Source organism: Pinus tabuliformis, chromosome X (assembly GCF_031772625.1).
Source record: "Pinus tabuliformis cultivar Carrire ecotype Pingquan chromosome X, CPIR1, whole genome shotgun sequence".
NCBI classification, from domain to species: Eukaryota; Viridiplantae; Streptophyta; class Pinopsida; order Pinales; family Pinaceae; genus Pinus; species Pinus tabuliformis.
In genome coordinates this window covers 1731478622-1731498846 of record NC_142308.1, presented here as the reverse complement: position 1 = coordinate 1731498846, position 20225 = coordinate 1731478622, and the positions used below count along the sequence as shown (strand labels likewise).

At 33.1% G+C, this 20225-nt stretch overlaps 1 long non-coding RNA gene across 1 annotated transcript; it reads right to left on the bottom strand.

The window, feature by feature from the left end:
* Window positions 1-17750: 17750 nt before the first annotated feature.
* Window positions 17751-18721, bottom strand: LOC149146705 (uncharacterized). Its single transcript, XR_016265315.1, has 4 exons — window positions 18583-18721; window positions 18414-18485; window positions 18245-18318; window positions 17751-18088 (listed from the first exon to the last, which is right to left on the bottom strand). It is a non-coding gene; the product is annotated as an uncharacterized LOC149146705 (long non-coding RNA).
* Window positions 18722-20225: the final 1504 nt, after the last annotated feature.

Below are 20225 nucleotides of genomic sequence, written 5' to 3'. Positions count from 1 at the left end.
ATTTGAAGAGTGCTCCAAATGGATGTTATGCTTCTTCATTGCTGCTTCCAAGGCTTCCATCTTCTTAAAGCATTTGTATTCTAAGTGGTCATCTCGATTACAAAAGTTGCAATGTCTATCAATCTTCTTCCCTTTGTTTTTATTTGCCTTATCATTTTGTTGAATTGATTTTTCATTTTGTTGAGGCTGAAAGTGCTTAGGACCTTTGTTTGGTTTATGACCATTCCTTTTAGGATATTTCTTCTTATGATTCTTTGAATTTGGTTGCTACTGGACTGCTAAGGCTTTCTTAGAAGAGTTTCTAGTATTAAGAAGGCCAAGATGTAAGAGTTTTTCTCGTTCTCTTATTAAAGAATCATAAAAGGCATCAAAAGAGGGGGACTTGTAGGCGTGTCCTTGAGAAATAAAGGCTTCTCTAGTAGAATGGAAGGTGGAAACAAACCCAGAGTAGACTGGTCCTAACTTAATAAGAATGAAATAGATAAGGTTACCATCTTCTTTCTTAACCTTAACACCTTCGAAGAGAAGTGCAAGGGTCTTGAACTTGGACAAAAAATCTTCAATAGAAGAAAAACTATTGCAGTCCAATGTAAACAGCTCATTTTTGAGTTTATGGGCTCTAATTTCATTTTTAATTCCAAAAACTTTATTGAGTTGTTTCATTGCTTCATCAGTGGTATCAAGTTCTACGATATGGAATCTAAGGTCTGGAGAAATAGACATTCTTATCAACCCACGTGCTTCATATTGCTTACTTTCTCATTTGACTGCCTTATCTTCATCTTTAGGTTTAGATTCTTGGCTTGAGGCTATTCTATAAAGACCTTTACTTCAAAGTAAATCCTCCATGTAGGACACCGATTGGAAGTAGTTGGTGTTGTCAAGAATAACTTGGCATGGACTTTCCATTTTAACAGAAAAGGAATCTATAAATGTTGAAGCTAAGTGTTCCAATGGAAAGATCTAAAAAAATTAGGCCAATTAGAAAAAAAAAGCTCTGAAAATGACTTTCGGATGAAGAAGTTCTGACTTTTTGAAGAAAAGTTGTTGAATATGTCGATGAAGAACGTGAATGTGTGGAAGTGAATGATAATGTTATAGTTTAAATGCCCACCTCGCCCCCCCTTGCCAAACTTAATCTAATTAGCTCACTTTTAAAAAGAAAAAAAAAATTATGTGACCACTTTTATAAATAAGTGAAAGTCACTTTTACAATGATACTTTATGAGCTACCCACTAAATTGTAACTTAAATAAAAGATAAAGAGACTTTAGAATTATAAGTGACTCACTTTTTCTAATGGGTAAGAACACGGTTACACAAAGTAACTTTAAAACATAAGTTACATGTGATCTTTGAAACAGTGACTCAACAAAAAGAAACACTTGAACCCAACACCTCTATTATCATAAAGTAACTTTGGAGCAAGTGAGCTAGTTTAAAAGGGGTGCGTGCTTACCTGAGAAAGCCCTTTTTTCCTACAAAACAAAAAACCGCACAACCCAAAACGGACATGCACAAAAACCAAATCTTACGACTTGAAGTTAGATTTTGCCAAAAACTAAATATTTTCCTCAATGTTTCTGATTTTCCAAGATCACACTAAGGCGCGATGGAAAAAAGCATACGCATGAGAAAAATCATTTCTTTATATTTCTGATTTTCCCGAATCACATAGAGTCGTCGGAAAAAGAGCATACACAGAAATGAAATGTATAGATACGGTAATAAAAAACAGAGAATAAATAAACCGAAATAAACAGAGAGATAAATAATTAAAACTGCAAATAAATACGATATACCTCTAGATTTTAAAAATGATGTAGCTAGGGCTACCGAAAACCTTTTCGCGTGAAACGAAAGGGGTTCCTCATTGGAATAGATGCTCCTAACACAATAGAGTAGTCCTCTTGGCCCGAAAGAGGTCAAAAATAGTAGATCTAGGAAATGATAGTCAGATGCAGTTGTACTGGCTTCGGATTTGGATCACCAACGGGTGCGACCCTCAAATAGCTCTGATTCCATGTAGGAATTTACATGGTCAGTTACTTAGAGAGAACACCAAGGGAAACCACTCACAAACAGATCACAGATCAGTACATCAGTATTTTTAAAGTGGTTAAAACCCTCAAAGAGGGAAACAGTCCATGACCTGAGCCAACGCGGCCACTTCAGGTCATTTATTAATGTAAAAGAAAGAAAATTTACATAAGCTTCTCTCATGAACGGTCACCTTACAAATGACCCTCCATGCTCTTTAAATAGAGATCATGGACCAATCGGGTGTTAAGCCACAAATCAAGTGTCGGCAATATTGAGGAGAGAATGAATCGTCGGATAACTTCATGTCTAGAACATATCGTGACCGTCGGATTCTAAGTTACAAAAGTACATAGTGAAGAAACACACTTTACCTAACTCTACACTAGACCAAGTTATACTTAACTATTTCCTATGTGTCGGAATATACTAATAGTAAAAGTAGTTGAATTTATATTACACCCAGATTTGATAACTACAAGTAAATTCTTATTAATTTTTATTATATATATATATGATATTTGAAATATTATTTTTTCTATGGTTAAGATCATTTGATGAGACTCAATTGTCTTTGGTGTGCATTATTTTTTTTTGCTATTTGTCGAGATTAAATAACACTTATTATCCTTGCGGGTGGAGGTATAACACATTCAGTAATTCCTTGATTTTTAATTAAACATCATTTGACAAAAAAATTAAATAAAAATATATAATGTAAATATGAAAAAATAAAATTTTCTATTTTTTATATATTTTAATTTTATTTATTTAAAATGTGATTGGTTCAATTTATTTTGGTCTTAGTGTGAAATAATCACTGATAATTGTGAGCTCATAGTCATTTCAAGATGACTCATCTATGTTATGGAGCAAATAAATTATGTCAACTATGATTTGATAATTGGTTGTATTAAAGCAAGAACCTCCAAGTTATTGTAAAATAACCTTCTATATATGAAAATATAATAAGGAAATTATCTTGCGATAAATAAATAAACAATCTTCATAGTCATTTCAAGATGACTCATCTATGTTATGGAGCAAATAAATTATGTCAACTATGATTTGATAATTGGTTGTATTAAAGCAAGAACCTCCAAGTTATTGTGAAATAACCTTCTATATATGAAAATATAGTAAATAAATTCTCTTGCCATAAATAAATAAATGAATCTTCATAGTCATTTCAAGATGTCTCATCTATGTTATGGAGCAAATAAATTATGTCAACTATGATTTGATAATTGGTTGTATTAAAGCAAGAACTTCCAAGTTATTGTGAAATAACCTTCTATATATGAACATATAGTAAATAAATTCTCTTGCCATAAATAAATAAGCGAATCTTCATAGTCATTTCAAGATGACTCATCTATGTTATGGAGCAAATAAATTATGTCAACTATGATTTGATAATTGTTTGTATTAAAGCAAGAACCTCCAAGTTATTGTGAAATAACCTTCTATATTTGAAAATATAGTAAAGAAATTCTCTTGCCATAAATAAATAAACAAATCTTCATAGTCATTTCAAGATGACTCATCTATGTTATGGAGCAAATAAGTTATGTCAACTATGATTTGATAATTGGTTGTATTAAAGCAAGAACCTCCAAGTTATTGTGAAATAACCTTCTATATATGAAAATATAGTAAAGAATTTCTCTTGCCATAAATAAATAAACGAATCTTCATAGTCATTTCAAGATGACTCATCTATGTTATGGAGCAAATAAATTATGTCAACTATGATTTGATAATTGGTTGTATTAAAGCAAGAATCTCCAAGCTATTGTGAAATAACATTCTATATATGAAAATATAGTAAAGGAATTATCTTGCCATAAATAAATAAATGAATCTTCATAGTCATTTCAAGATGACTCATCTATGTTATGGAGCAAATAAATTATGTCAACTATGATTTGATAATGAGTTGTATTAAAGCAAGAACCTCCAAGTTATTGTGAAATAACTTTCTATATATGAAAATATAGTAAAGAAATTCTCTTGCCATAAATAAATAAACGAATCTTCCATATAACAAGACAATGTATCATCACATATGAATTGTAATGGGTTACGGAGTAATAAATAGATTATAGGAGTAAATATTTTAGATTATGCGAGTAAATATTTTCAATGTGTGCATAATTTCCTTCAGAAATGTGTGATCCCAAATCTTGTACACATCAAATAATTCACAAAGCATGCAAACTAAGAGGTGAGCCACATCCATATTTTCAATGTGTGCATGATTTTGCTCCGGAAATGTGTGATCCCAAATCTTGTACACATGAAATAATTCCCAAAACATGCAAGCTAAGAGGTGAGCCACATTCATTTGTAATTATCCAGGGAAACAATAAATGATTTTTTAAAATCTATTTCAAAGAAATTAAATAGAAACATAAGTGAGTTCATTTGTAATTATCTAAGGAAACAATAATTTGTTTTTTTTTTTTTCAAAGAATTTAACTAATATTTTATTATTTAAAAGAAATAAAGGCTTACTTGAATTTGGAGTAGTGTTTGTTTTAATTTTATGTAAAATTTATATATATATATATATATAAGAGCAAGCCACTTGAATTTGGAGTAGTGTTTGTTTTAATTTTATGTAAAATTTATATATATATATATATGAGCAAGCCAACATTTTGAGTAAAAAAATATTTGACTTTATTTATGTACTATTTTTAAAAAGCACAATTTAGAAATATTATTTTAAAAAATTTATTTAAAAAAATTAGGATTTTCGTTGCAATTTGGTTCAAAAAATATTGTTTCAATTTTTCGTTGACTTCATGTTTTTTTATGAAAAAATAAATTCGATGCTATTAAAAACCTAATTATTTTTTTGTGGTATAACTTTTATAAATGTTAAAGTTATTATAGCTAGCTATTAAAAACTTAATTATATTTTTGTTATATAACTTTAACATTTCTAAAATTATTATAACTAATTTTATTGGAAAAATTTTGAAAATCCACATAATAATATTATAAAGAAGAAAATTGCTCCTAATATTAAGTATTTGACATAGAATTAACCATTAATTAATTTATTATTATTATTATTAAAAACTAACATTATAAAAAAAAAAATTAAATAATAATATGTAAAATTAACATTATAAAAAAATAAAAAAATTATTATCATTATTTTAAATCTATTATTTTAATATCTTATTAATTAACGGGCCTTAATCATGTTTCCGCCTCCAATCGCATATGGAATCATACCGTTTGCGGTGTCATGCACTTCGTACTTCAGCCTATAAACAATCCTTAAAACATTGTACGAATGGAAAAAACTTCATCGAGGATTATATGTCTCTTACTCTTAGAGCTTGTAATTAGAGAATTAGCTCAACAGCACCAATATGAAGAATCATCATATGATTCTTTCAGCTCTTCATCTCTAGTAGAACTCCAAGCTCACATAAAACAATATTCAGATTCTGATACTTCAATTTGTTCCTGCTCAAATTCTGAAGATGTGGCTACTTCCTTTGGGAACAGTGCCGGGAACCTGTTGACAGGTTTAACAAGATCCTGAATCTTTATATTTCTTTTGAAAATAAAGGAGTTAGGAACTGGTTTATCTATTTTTGATAGATTCATCTTTTCAACTTTATTTGTCAAACTAGATATAAGACTCTTAGTTGTATCCACATGATCAACTAATTCATCTTCTACTCCTTCTATTTTTGATAAAGATTCTTTGGCATATCATCAAATAATAGCATAATTGTACTGTACATCATTTAAACATTTATTTACTTCATTCATTGATACTTGAACAATATCAAATTGTTCTTTTACTTCTGCTACTTTGGCTGTGTTGATCTCTAGGCCTTTGATTGCTGTATTTGTCCAATTTAACTGCTCACTAGCCTTCTGTATTTTTGCCATCAATGCCTAAAGCATTGTCATCTTTCTGCACTAGTGGAATGGCTCTGGTTGCATTCTGATTTTCTCCGATAACAATTCCTTTGAATGGTGGAAATGTTGATGAAGTTTCCACTTTACTTCCATCTAATGCAGTCCAAGCATGCTTATTAACTGAAGTGGTTGATGATGAACCAATTAAAACATTCATTGGTGAAATATTATCCTTCCACGAATAAAAGGATATCCATGAATTGTTAACATCCATGTAGTGTTTCCAATCTTCAGCTAATTTCTTTTTCTCTTGAGGATTATAATTTCTTCCAAATTCTTCTGCTTGGGGATTAGTGAATAAATCCCAGTTAAGCATTTCTTTCATCCATTGGGTGGTTATTTCAGACTTTAAACATCCATCCATAAGAGAAAATAATTTGCGCATTTCCATTACAACAGGCTTTTTACAGTCATTAGGGACTGGACCAAATCTACATGCTGGTATAAGGCCTTTTGCTTGCTCAATATATCCTAGACCATAAGTGGGCTTAGCAGGTCTCATTAGACTCATCATTTCAGTTAATCTCAGGTTTTCTCCTTCCAAAGTAATTATCTCATGCATCATAAGGACATGGTCAGACTCTTGTTCATGTGGAAAAGGAATGTCTGAACATTTAGGATTGGGGCATGGATTTATAGAGGTTGATGGAGGAGCTATGCCAGATCTAGGATTATGGTTTGCATGAATTGCAGTTTCAACAAGCGTAAGTAAATTGACAATATTTTGGCACTCTAAACATTTAACTTCTAGGGAAGCGAAGTTAACAATCTGTGCAAATTCAAAAAGGGAAATATGTTTACAAGAGGAAGAACTAGAACATGCAGTATCTACAGTAGAAGGATCTCTGTAATATTTAGAACTCTTACAGGCTTGTTCAATACCTCGGCGATCAATAGTAGATCTTCTGGGAAAGGATAAGACTGCAGAAGATTGATTTTCTTTGATGTCGGCTGAGGTTATTCTTTTTGGAATGAGAGGCTTGGGGTTGTTTACTACCCAGTGTTCAGGGAAAGTTAAATCTTCCCAACAGATTGTTTGATGTTCAATTTTCTGATTTTTAGAATCAGTTAGAACAACAACGCTTGACTTGGAATCACGACTGGGAGTATGGAGGATGGCTGGCCATAATGTATTGGTATGTATGAAACAACCTTTTGACTGTATGGCAATATTATTTCTCTTCCAGTGCATATCGAAACCAGTAGATTGGATTTGAAGCTGTAGAATCTGGTCAATGGTTTCATCAAAAGTATAGATTGAGAAATTCGAATAACAGTCAAAATAAACCAGGCCATGAGACAGTGGAGCGACAATCCCACCAATCAAGGAATCTATATACTTTTTGTGTATAAGATCACGGATGGTGGCTAACACTAAAGTATTTAACCCTTGATGAGTTAAAGGGTTGATTCCTATCCTGATGCATCCTAAATGCAGATATTTGGTATTTAATCTTTTGGCCTCTGCCTACAAAGCTTTGGGATCCAGTAAAGTGATGGTCTGGATATTATCATAGTTCTCTTGTATTTGGCTAACAGACTCTTTTATGCTAATCCTATTGAAGGTTTTTAAATGAAACATAGATATGTCATTATATACTTCTAAGGGAGCTATATCAGGTAATTCCCATCGAGCAGATGACTGACTCTCTTCATACTCAAGTTCAGCTTGGTTTAAAACATGACTCGAACTTGAAGAAAACATATCTCTAAGTGGATTTTCTTCAACCAAAGATTCTCTCTCTCCTAATTCACGGAATGATACATATTTCTGGAATGAATCCATTCTTTATGAGTTTAGATTTAGAATACCGACCTTTTGAACCAAACGTTACTGGCTCTGACACCAATTTTTAGCAGGGGTTTTAGGGGCTTCTGTCACAAGCTTGCTACTTGCTACGTCTCTTCGTTTATCTTTGCAAACCAACTCCTGGTGAACCAGTGGTGAACTCAGCGCAAACCTAATCAGAATTTTCACTCTCTCACGACCTCAACAACGGCTTCCTCGCCTAACAACGGCCTTGGCGTCCCTTCGTTCCTTTGGCGAACCTCTGATGAACTTCCTGTGAACTTCGAATGAAGGTTCAAAGAAAAATACTACCACAACAGACAATATAAATGCGCAAGGTACTCATATGTGGAATGGTATACTCATATTATTTCAGAATGGAGTTCAGAAATTTTACAGAGAGATTCTTTATCAGAGATTGACTATCTTCGCATTTATCGGGCTTTATGTTGTTCGCAAGGAACAAGCAATACCGAAGGCTACCTGATGAAAGATAGGCTTTGCCTCAGAATATGACTTGACTCAGACTCGATGACTTCTAAAATGATCTGGCCACTTTAGGTTCTTACCAGTGCCGAGCACACTCATACACAGGCTTCTCAGATCATACTAACTCTCTATGATTCTCTAAGACCGGATGCCTCCACAATGAGCCTTACTCTCATTATGTAGAAAATGAGAGGGGACAAGCATTCCTGTAGGCCATCGGTGGACGAACATAAAAGTGGATAGAATCATTGCTTTTGGGTAACACCGAGGCGACATCTGCACAAAGATTCCAGTCTGGAAAAGAAAATATCAAGGAAAGGGATTTTGACAGAACAAAGTGGATGTTTTTAGTCTATCAAAACCCACAAGAAAAGATAGAAAAACTGTTTACACAGTGGAAACTTCTAGTACAGCAAAGCTCATGGGAAATCTGGTCACAATTAAGTCCTTGTGACTGGGCATCATAATTACACTATGGATGCTTTTACGGAAAGCCCATGTGAACCGTCAGAACACAGTGAGTTCTGGGAATCTATTTCTTTTGTACAATAATTCATCCCAGGCTTTGGTGAATATCCTGCGGACGATCATAGGTTTACCCAAAACAATCTGATGTTTAACTTTGGTTAAAACTAACCACTCTAGATGTTCTTTCATGTATTCTTTGAGTGAATAGTTTTCTTCATAGAATGGCGACCATTCTCTAACTGTCATTTCTTTGACAGTTTTATAAATGGGGTGAAAACATTCTCCAATATTCTGTTCAAAGCATAAATCACAATGTTTTCTACAATATGACTCATGGTATATAGGATCCATTGCAGTTCTATTCACACCATAGTCACGCCACCAATCTTGGAACCATTCACAATGGTTGTTTTGCTGGAAGGTGCCGGTTGTACTGAATTTCAACTTTGTATAGTGAGTTTCTACTTTATCATCAACATTGAGAAAGTCCCACCATAGTTGTTTATAACCTGCAAAATCATACACAGTGTCAGGAAACATAATCTTTGGATCACCTTTTGGCCTGAGAGTAGCAGTATGTGTTGGCCAGTGTTTAGCTCCTGTCCAGGCAAGATTTCTGGTCCGATAAATACAAAAATACTTTTCGTATATGCCAGTGCTGGCCCCTCCATGGTACCATATGCCAACAATATCATGAAAGTTTTGTTGTAGGGTGACTTCTACAATTCTGGCATTTCTCTGTGCTTTTTCATAAATCAAATCATGGATCCACTTGCTTCCTTTTGGATATATTTTCCTTTCAGGTACAAGATGCTGGATGTCAGTATGTGCTTGTAAATTAGCATCTAGTACTTTCGTATTCCTGAGATGCCATGTGGGTTTCCAATTCATTTTGTACTCTTCCCAGTCCTGATCTTCTGGGATTATTCGTAGGACCTCTTGCTTTTGGTTATAGTCCCATTCAGTGACGATTATCATAACATGCTCATGTGGCTCAATATATTCTCTGCTGAGAAAGTTAGGGAGACTATTCTCTGTTCCTTTGATATGCTTGACCTAGAAGTCAAAATTAGCAAAAAGTGCTTGCCATCTGGCAAACTTTGTTTCCCCTGCTTTTCTGATGTCCTTTGTAACGACCTTCTGAAGGGTTGATGCATCGGTTCTTAGCAAGAATGGTTGGTTGATGAGATATACCTCAAACTTGCTGATGCAATTCAAGGCTGCTTTAACTTATTTTTCTATCGTTGAGTAATTTTGTTCAGCTGGATTCCAAAATCCTGATGTAAATTGAACAATCTATTCAATATCTCCCTTCTTCTGCTTTAGTTTGCCTCCCCACCCTATGTTGCTTGCATCTGTTTCCACAATTTTAAATGCAAGATCATCAGCAACATATAAGATCGGCAAAGTTTTTACCTTGGCCTTATTATTTTGTACTGCCTTCGTATGGACCTCTGTCCATTCTGGGGGATTTTTCTTCAATATTTTGTTCAGTATTCTTCTATCACTTGCACAGTCTTGATAGAAGTTACTAACATAATTAAGACATCCTAAAAATATTTGCAGCTAGGTTTTGTTTGTGATGACGTCTCGGAATTTGTCTGAAAACTCTAATGCATGCTTCTGTAATGATATCTGACCATTGGATATTGTATGTCTAAGAAATTTGATAGTGGTCTGGAAGACCTCTATCTTTTTCTTGCTGAGTACAAGGCCATTGTACTTGACCAGATTCTTGAAAATATTTACATGTTTGAAGTGATCTTGGATATTCTTAGAAAATATTAACACATCATCTATATACACAATAAGCCAATCAAAGTATGGCTTAAAAATCTTATCCATTACCTTCTGGAACTTGGATGGCGCATTCTTTAATCCAAAAGGCATCACGTTCCACTCGTAGTGGCCTGCTGGTATGCTGAAAGCAGTTTTAAACTTATCTTTTTCTGCGATGGCGACTTGCCAAAATCCTGCCTTCAAGTCGAACTTAGAAAAGATTTTTGCTCCTGCTATCCTTCTGATCAAATCACCTTTGTGAGGTATAGGATATGTGTCATCTGCTAAAACTGAATTCAGAGGTTTGAAGTTTATCACCAACCTTGGAATTCCTCTGATTTGTTCTGCTCTCTTGTTAACATAGAATCCATAACAGTTCCAAGGACTGTCTGATTCTCTAATAAGTTTTCTGTCAAGGAGCTGCATAACTCCTTTTCATAGAGATCTCTGTATTCTTTATTCATGGGGATTGCTCTACTCTTGCAAGGTTTTCCAGTATAATATTATTTGTAAGGGAGCTCAACTGTATGCTACTTCTGATGCCAAAATGCATTAGGTTCTTCTGAGCAGCATTCATCTTCTATTTGCTTTCTCAAATCCTCAATTTTCCTTTTCACCTGAGGATGCTTAAGTTGTTCTTCAATTTGGAGAGTAGATTTCAGATCTGACAGTCTGGCTTCAGCTTTGTCCAAATTGTGTACAATTTGGACCATTATAGATACTCGAAGATTTGAAACATACGGTAATTCAATCTTCTTTTTTGTTCCTCTATAAGTGGGAACAGAAATGAAATAACCAGCCTTATTATTATTCATTCTTATTGAACCATGGGGTTCAACATCTGCCAAGAAGATATTTCCCAGTATACAGTCTACTGGAATTTCTGCAACTACAAACTTCATATTAATACAATGTTGTTCAAAACATATAGATGCTTTGGGCACCTCATATTTGAGCGTCTTGTTGCCCAAACCCACTACATTTCTTTTGGCTGAGACCCAATATTTTGCTGGTATGATCTTTATATTAAGAATGTTTACATCTGCTCCTGATTCAAGGAGCGCAATTAGCTCAAACATTTCTCCTCTGATACAGATGTTGACCTTAATGTGATGTTGCTAATAAGAGATGGTTAAAAGCCTCATCTCTTTGAATCTAAAGACTGGATCTTTAACACCTTCAACAATTTCAAGGTTTTGATTACTGCTATATTGGGTGGTTTCCCATGGATGATCATCATCTTCTTTTTCTTTTTCTTTATTAACCACCTGCTTGCCCTTTTTTAATTCTATAATCTGGGACTTCATAGCAGAAATTTCTGACTTTATATTGTGAATCTCGTGACTCACTTCACCCAAAGTGAGTGATCTCACTCGGTCAGGTTTTTCCTGGTGCTTTTGAAAATATTTAGCGTTTCTTTCAAACGAAGCATCAATAAATAAATATTTCTTACCTGAGTTTTTAGAAGCATTAGTTTTAAGCTGGTCCATGAATGCTTCAGTCAGGCGATTCTTCATTTCACCATCCTCCATAGCACGGATTTGAGATAAGATTTTTATTTCTTCTTCTTTGGTTGCGGCCATCAAAACTTTTTCTTTTTGGGGCTTGGAGGTCCATTCTTCTTCATTGAATTCACTATAGGATTCTGAATTAGAGTCATAGTGAACTTGGCAGGCACATTCTTCAAATTCAGAGCAGGAACAAACTGAAGTATCAGAATCTGAATATTGTTTTATGTGAGCTTGGAGTTCTTCTAGAGATGAAGAGCTGAAAGAATCATATGATGATTCTTCATACTGGTGTTGTTGAGCTAATTCTCTGATTACAACATTAGGTCAACGTTCTATCTTATGAGTATGGGAGCCACAATTCATGCATTGCATTGGTCCCTTACTTTCTTGCTTAACTTGTTTTCCTCTTTGAACAAAGGCTTGAGATTTCTTGCCTCTGTTTTTCTTTGAATCTTCTCCTTCTAGACATCTAGAGGAGGTATGTCTAGTCTTACTGCATAGCCAACATGTAAGGCTATTCCATTTTTCTTGCTTTGAAGTATGTAGATGAATATCTGAAGGTTTATAATAATGTGTTCGAGGGACGTACTTGTAATATCCCTTTTTAGCTCTGGAGGTTTGTCCTCGAGATTGCTTGGAATATTTTCTTCTATCCTTAGGATATTTTCTGCGTTCTTTATAGAATTTTTCTTTGTATTCCCTCTTTGGCCTCTTCTTTGCTTTTCTTCTTTTGACTAAAGGGTCATCTGCTGTAAGTCCATATTTACTGCAAATGGACTTCTTGTCTAGGAGTCTGGAAAGCTTTTCCAAAGATTTATTAACTTTTGAACTGGTACAAAGACTTACCAGAGTCTTTGTGATATGGGCATATATCTCTCCCCAATTATAGGATTCAAATTGCAATTGAAAGACTTCTTGTATTTTGATATAGTCTACAAAACTGGATGGAAGCGCTGCAAGATAAACTTGTTTCCATAACAAGTTTTTTGAGTCCTTCACTTCATATATCCGCTGCATCCACTCTCTGTGGAAGTCTTCAAACTGAGACATTTTATGGCATTTCAAGTTCATAAGAATGACTTCATTCTTATTTGCAATTTCTGTCTCACTACCACACCAGTGTTCAAGGATCATTAATGTCAATGCTCCTATCATATTGCTGATAGTAGTGCCATATGGATTATGTACAACATCTCCATTTTCATCTTTGAGTACTTCTTCTTCCATTTTTGCCAGAAGCTTTGGAGATGACTCTATCTCCCGCCACCTAAGAAGTGTTCCCGCAAAACACTATATGATGGTCCTGCAAGCGTCAATCTCAATATTTCCCCTTAGACACATAAGTTTATATTCAGTATACACCATGTCTATGAGTTGTCTGATTTGTCCAACACTCAGGTTGTCTATGTTCCATTCTCTGTGAGATTCTGGGAAAAAGGTATGAGCTTCAAGGAGCTTACCTTTGCCTTCAAGATCAGGTGCTGAGTATTTATTGAACCTGCTCTCAAGTGGTTCACAGATGGGAAAGATCTGAGTGTCAGAATCTTTCTGCTCTTTTTTCTCTACTTTTTCATCCTTAAATAAAGATGCAATGGTTATTTTCTCTTCCTGTTGAGCTAATTCTCTAAATATCACTAAGAAGATTCAACTCATTTTCATCACCAAGAGAAGTTTGTCATATCATCGGGGTCTGTTCACGAGAAGGCCCACCACTAACAACGGCTGCATATCATCCAGGACTCTTCACCTTACTTAATCGCAACACTTATGGGCATTAATGTTAATATATCTTAGTGTAGTGTCAGGGATATATTCATTACACTTTAATTGATTAGATTTTCACCCTTAACATTTTAATGTAATTAAATTGTAAAATTATATTTTATAAAATAATTAAAGTAAATTATGAAAATGATAAAACTAATATTAGGTACTATATGAATTGATTAGATTTGTATTAAATATATATATATATATATATATATATATATATATATATATATATATATATATATATTATATTTTATATTTTATAATCAAAGTAAATTATTTAAATTAAATATGAAAATGATAAAATTAATTTGCTACATTTTAATTGATAAATGAAATAGAATTTTTTATCAAAATTTAATTATACAAATTTAAGGAAGTTTGTGATTTTTTTATTGTTTAAAATATGTTTTTACGAAATCTGATTATACAATTTCAAGCAAGCTTGTGATTTGTTATTATTTAAAGCACATTTTTGAATGATTATGAACTACCATAAGGGACACTAATTCTACATTTTAAATAATTTTAATTTGTCTATGGAATATGCCTAAATATTCATAGTAGTATACACGGATCAAGGTTAAGATTTATCTCCAAGTTAACTATAACTTTTTAATTTATTTATCTTAAATTAATTAATTAAAGAAATTGTAATACCAACATATCTCACTTTTTTACTCTTATTATCCCTGCGACTGAAAGATATAACACATTCAATAATGCATTGACTTTTAATTAACTAGTCTTTAATTAAAAACTTAAATAACAATGTATAATGTTAACATTAAAGTCAACCACCCTTTAACTAAAAAATTAAATAACAATGTATAATGTAAATATTAAATATAAAAATCAGTTTTGTTTTTTTAATTATATATTTTAATTTTATTTATTTAAAGTGTGATTGGCTCAATTCATTTTGGTCTTATTGTAGAATGATCGACTTACAATTGTCAATTCATACTCAATTCAAGATGGTTGATCAATGTTATGGAGCAAATAAATTATGTCGATTATGATTTGATGACGGGTTATACCAAACAAGAACCTCCAAGCTATTGTAAAGTAACTTTCTATATATTAAGATGCACTAAAAAAAATTCTCTTGCCATGGATAAATAAACAAGTCTTCAACATAACAAGACAATGTAAAGTGACATGTGAATTGCGGTGAGTTAAGGACTAGTCATAAATAGGTTATGCGAGTGATGCAAGCACAATAACATATTTTCAATGTGTGAGATCTTTTCTAGAAATGTGTAATCCCAAATCCTATACAGATTAGAGCAAAATAATTCACAAAACATGCAAGCTAAAGGGCGGAGTCACATTAATTCTAGCCACATCAATTCTTGTGAACCTTCCTTGGATGATGAGTTAATTTGTAACTATCCATGAAAACAATAAATGAGTTTACTTGTAATTATCCCTGAAATATATATATATATATATATTATAAAAAGAAATAAAGGAACTTAACTAAGATATTATTATTATTTAATAGAAATAGAGGTTTATTTGAATTTGGGGTAGTGTTTTTTTTAAATAATTATATGTAAAAATTGACTTATTTGAATAAAGAAAGTTTTCACTTTATTTATGTTCTATTTTTTAAAACACAATTTAGAAATATTATTTTAAATAATTTATTTTAAAAAATTATGATTTGCATTGATATTTGGTTAAAAAATTATTGTTTTAATTTTTCATTGGATTTGTATTTTTTATTAAAAAAACAACTACTATTAAAAACCTAATTATATTTTTATATATATTTTCATTGTATAACTTTAACATTTGATAAAAGTTACTCTAACCAATTTTATTGGAAAAATATTGAAAATCCAAATAATGATAATATTAATAAGAAAAATCATATTAGTACTCTAATTTTTAAATTATATGTGTTATTTGTTTTTAAACTCAAATTTATCTATTAATTTATAAAAAAAATGTATTACTTGTGAATATTATATTAAATTATATATTACATCAAGAGTTTTTTTACAATCCATGTTTAGCTTCTCTTCGTACTATGTATATTATAATATTTCATATATATTTTTAAAATTAATTTAAATTTATTGTGATGAGAGATGCTCTACAACCAATGAGGGAGATGTTGGAACGTAACATTACCTTAAAATTATGTGTGTGTGTGCGCTAATATATGTATATGCAAGAGATATTGTGCATAACGTTACTTGAAAAAAATTAATAACGTTACTTCAAAAACCAATGTCAACCATTTTTAAATGTAATGTCTATAGTATGCTAGAAATGTGTAACATAAAGTAATATAATGTTAACATTTTGACTAGGTCAAAATAGTATGCTAGAAATGTGTAACGTAAAGTAATATAATGTTAACATTTTGACTAGGTCAAAATAAAATTAAAATATGGTACAGATGTGTAACTTAGTAAAATGTAAACATTCTAACTTGGTGAAAATAAAAAAAAATAAAAAAATAAATAATCCAAAAAAAATAAATAATAAAAAAAAATGTTAACATTTTGACTAGGTGAAAATAAAATTAAAATATGGTAGAGATGTGTAACTTAATATGATGTAAACATTGTAACGTGAAAATAAAATAAAAATAAAAATAAAAAATAACCCTAAAAAATTAAATAATAAAAAGACAATGAGTCATGGTATTGTGTGATATCCCCCGTAAATGTGAATATTTTTTTTGTTATTGCATATTTAAACAAACTGGAAACTGATTTAAGTTTTGTTAATGAATAGAATTCTATTTTTGGAAATTGTTAAAAGAAATGCAGTGTTGGAATTTAGACAAGAAAGGTGATTTAACATAATTCCATGAAAAGACATCTGGCAATAGATGATGGGTGTAATTCCCAAGGATAGTTAGGGTGGGCAATTATCAACCCTAACTACTCCTAGAGAATGGTTTTATCCCAAAAGATCAAGAGGATGGGGATCTGAGATGAGGTAGGGGAAATGAACCATGAAGGAGGAAAGAATGACAGGCAGGAACTATGGAAGTTAAGTCTGGTTAGGACGAGATAACTATTACAGATCGTTTCTAGACAAGAAGACCCAGAAACGGGCAACTCGAGAGGAGACAGGCGCTATGGCGCAAGTCTCAAGGTTGAGAGGCAAGACGAGTTAACATCTTTTTCATTGCTCAGATAACCAGATAAGTATTAAATCTGGAGAGATTATGTTCTATTATTAGCCGATACTAAAGTTATTTATGTCCAGTTTAGCCGGTAATAGGAGTTATTAAAATGTATATAAGGTATAGCAGATGCTGGAGTTAATTCAGTTCTAAATATAGAATTAGTATATTTATTCCATGTCTGCCAAGTATTCCATAGGATTACAGAAGCTTCAAATACTATTTATTCCATGATTGTTAAGTATTCATTAAGATTTCTGGAGCTTTGAATACTTGTACATGTAAAATCTATCAAAGCAAAGTAAGAACAAATTATGTACTTTTGTAAACTATGAAGAAATATCCATAGCTATATGGGAATCTCTAACAGAAAGAAATACTCAGCTCGGGTTCCGAACATGGTAGGAAACAGAGAAACAAAACTGAGACTAGAATAAATCTTCTTTGATATTAAAATAAAATACAACATCCAAGATGGTTGAAATAGATAGAGAATTACTTGAAACACTAATGGAAAATAGAGAACATAACAAAAGGACTTAAGCCCTCCAGAAATATACAGCTTCAACTACACCTATCTCTTGTTAAAGAGTGTAGCTCGAATGAATAGCCAATCAAAGGCTATCTGAACATTCTCAGGAAAAGAAAGCTCTTGATAAGAATTACGTATACGACTATAAGAAAATGCTTGAGTTTTCTCAATAACTTCATTATGATATTACAGGAGAAAAAACCATATTAATACATTGCAAGAGTAAAACTTTAGGAATTTCCAGAATTTATAATTAAGAAGAACTTCTTGTACAAAATATCGCAGATAACAAAATGTACAACCAGACTACACGAAGGTCCTTCGCCTTCTCCACAAGAAGCAACACAACACTGTAATAAGGAAAAACAAGGGAACAGTGGTTGACCACCTGTTTGTTCACATAAGTATAATTCCAAATCAGTCAAATACCTAGACAGCAGTTCCAAGACTCGAAATGGCCAATCATTATCAAAGACCCTAGGACCTATCCTGTTTTCTTAAACAGAAATAACACAAATGGGAAATAACTATTCCATGTGAAGACTTCCTTCAAGACCAAACCCTGGGAGTTTGGCATAGTCCTCGGACTAGTAGAGAGACCCAGAATCCTGTCAAAAGGATTTCCAATGATTCAACCAATTTCAGAATGAGCCATACCAAGGAACAAAAGTGGTGTAACCAAACAATTTAAGGAAAACGGGTCTACAAATCATCCCATAAACCATGCCTTAAAACTAAAAATTAATATAGACCACGTCTCATACCTGGAACATGTTGAAGGAATGTTCGGAAGGAGTGACGGTGAGGAGGAATACACCAAGGTCGAACCCTGCAAACCCTAAACAGAACAATGCAACAGCAGTCAAAACCCATAAAATATGATGACTAGGGAAATTAATGAGGGGTTAGAAGAATTAAAAATCCTTTAGTTACCCAGGTAACTGTCCAGTTCGTCTAGCTCATCGAGGAGCCCCCCGGGCATACCCTGTTTCGCCATGATGTAGTCTGAATACAAAATGAGATAGTAAGACTTAGAAACAACCGAACTAGCTTCTTCAAACATTCCAAACTCAACAGAGCCAAGGGACAGAGTGAAACTCACAATGAAATCCTCGACCAGTAGATGGAGTCGAATTCCTTGTCTGCAAGGATGTTAGCAGAACCCTCCACAACAGAAAGGCTGTCAGAAAAACCCCACTCTACACTAGACATCGGCTTAAGGTTACCTGCCTCAACCCACACCGTCAGATGATCAAAGGTAAGGGGAACCATTGATGAGGCATTGTCATCCACACGGTAGGAGGCCATCTGTAGCCCAAGTCAAAGACCCGCGAAGGAGCGGCCTCACATTCTTAGGCAGGGACTAGAACCCTTTAATGTTTACCTTATGGGTATTTGTACCAGTGTACAATTCGTTGTACTCCAACATGTATCAATTTAAACAAAGATAATTAAGGGTTTAGAGTAGGGCTTAACCATTTCCAATTAGTCTTTAAGAATTACAACTTCGTAATGCGACCACCAAACAGTATGTAGGTATTGACCCTTATAATGAACGCATATGGATGAGTTATGATTTAAATCCCTGACTATAATGCAAATGTAAACAACAGAGTTATGATTTAAATCCATGACTATTATGCAAATGTAAACAATAGTCCTTCCAAGTAGTCGGCAGACTTTGGTAAAACAAATTATTTTATGTATATGTATATCATTAATTGCTATGGATGTGTGACATATGGTATCAGAGCGGCTCAGTTTGCTAAATTGAGACCTTTTGGATTAAGAAAATAACAAAATTTTGTGATATTCACGTAGGAAGCATGAAAAACTAATATGAGGAGAACAAGTAATCCACCACTCAGACCCTTTCAGGAGGGCAATCCTGAAGTGTGGGAGCAGCTGGGCAAGGAGCCACAAAACACTGGCATAGATATTAGGGAGATATTATAGGAGTTAAAGGATGAAATGGCCTGGCTATGGGCAAATAACGAAAGGGTAATGCAGGAACAAGAGAAAATTATGAAGAGTCTATCAAATAGACAAAATAATTGGCCACTAATTCCTAGCCCCGAACATAGAAATGAATCAAGGGAACAAGAATTTTGAACTGAAGATGTGGAAACCGGTGGCGGAGAAGAGAATCGTGAAGAGGAGTCGGGTAATGTGTCCAATCACAGAACACAGAAGAGGCAAAAAGTGGAACTACTGGGTGAGTTTCGAAAAATAAAACACCCTCTCTTCGATGGAGAAGAGGAAGAAGCAGCTGAAGCATGGCTCATAAATATTAATAAATACTTCCAACTATACGAATATGACCAGAATCTGAAGGCCCACTTGGCTATTTTTCAAATACAGGGAAAGGCCATGCTATGGTGGGAGGAACTAAAGACTGTACGAGGGGTGGACAAACAAAGTATCACTTGGGAAAAATTCCAGAGATCTTTTAAAGAAAAATATATAATAGATTGATTCTATGATGAAAAATCTAAATAATTTCATGATCTCTGACTAAGACAAGTGCCCATGGACGAATTCATGACTAAGTTTACCTCATTACTCTGATACTTTCCATACATATGTGAAGAAAACTCAAAGGTACAACGATTTATCGGTAACTTGCCCCTATTCATGAAGGAACGACTGGAATTTGACAACTCGAAGAACATGGACGAGGTGATCTGTAAGGCACGAATTTTCTATCAGCAGAATAGGCCAAAAGGAGACATGAACAAGAAGTGG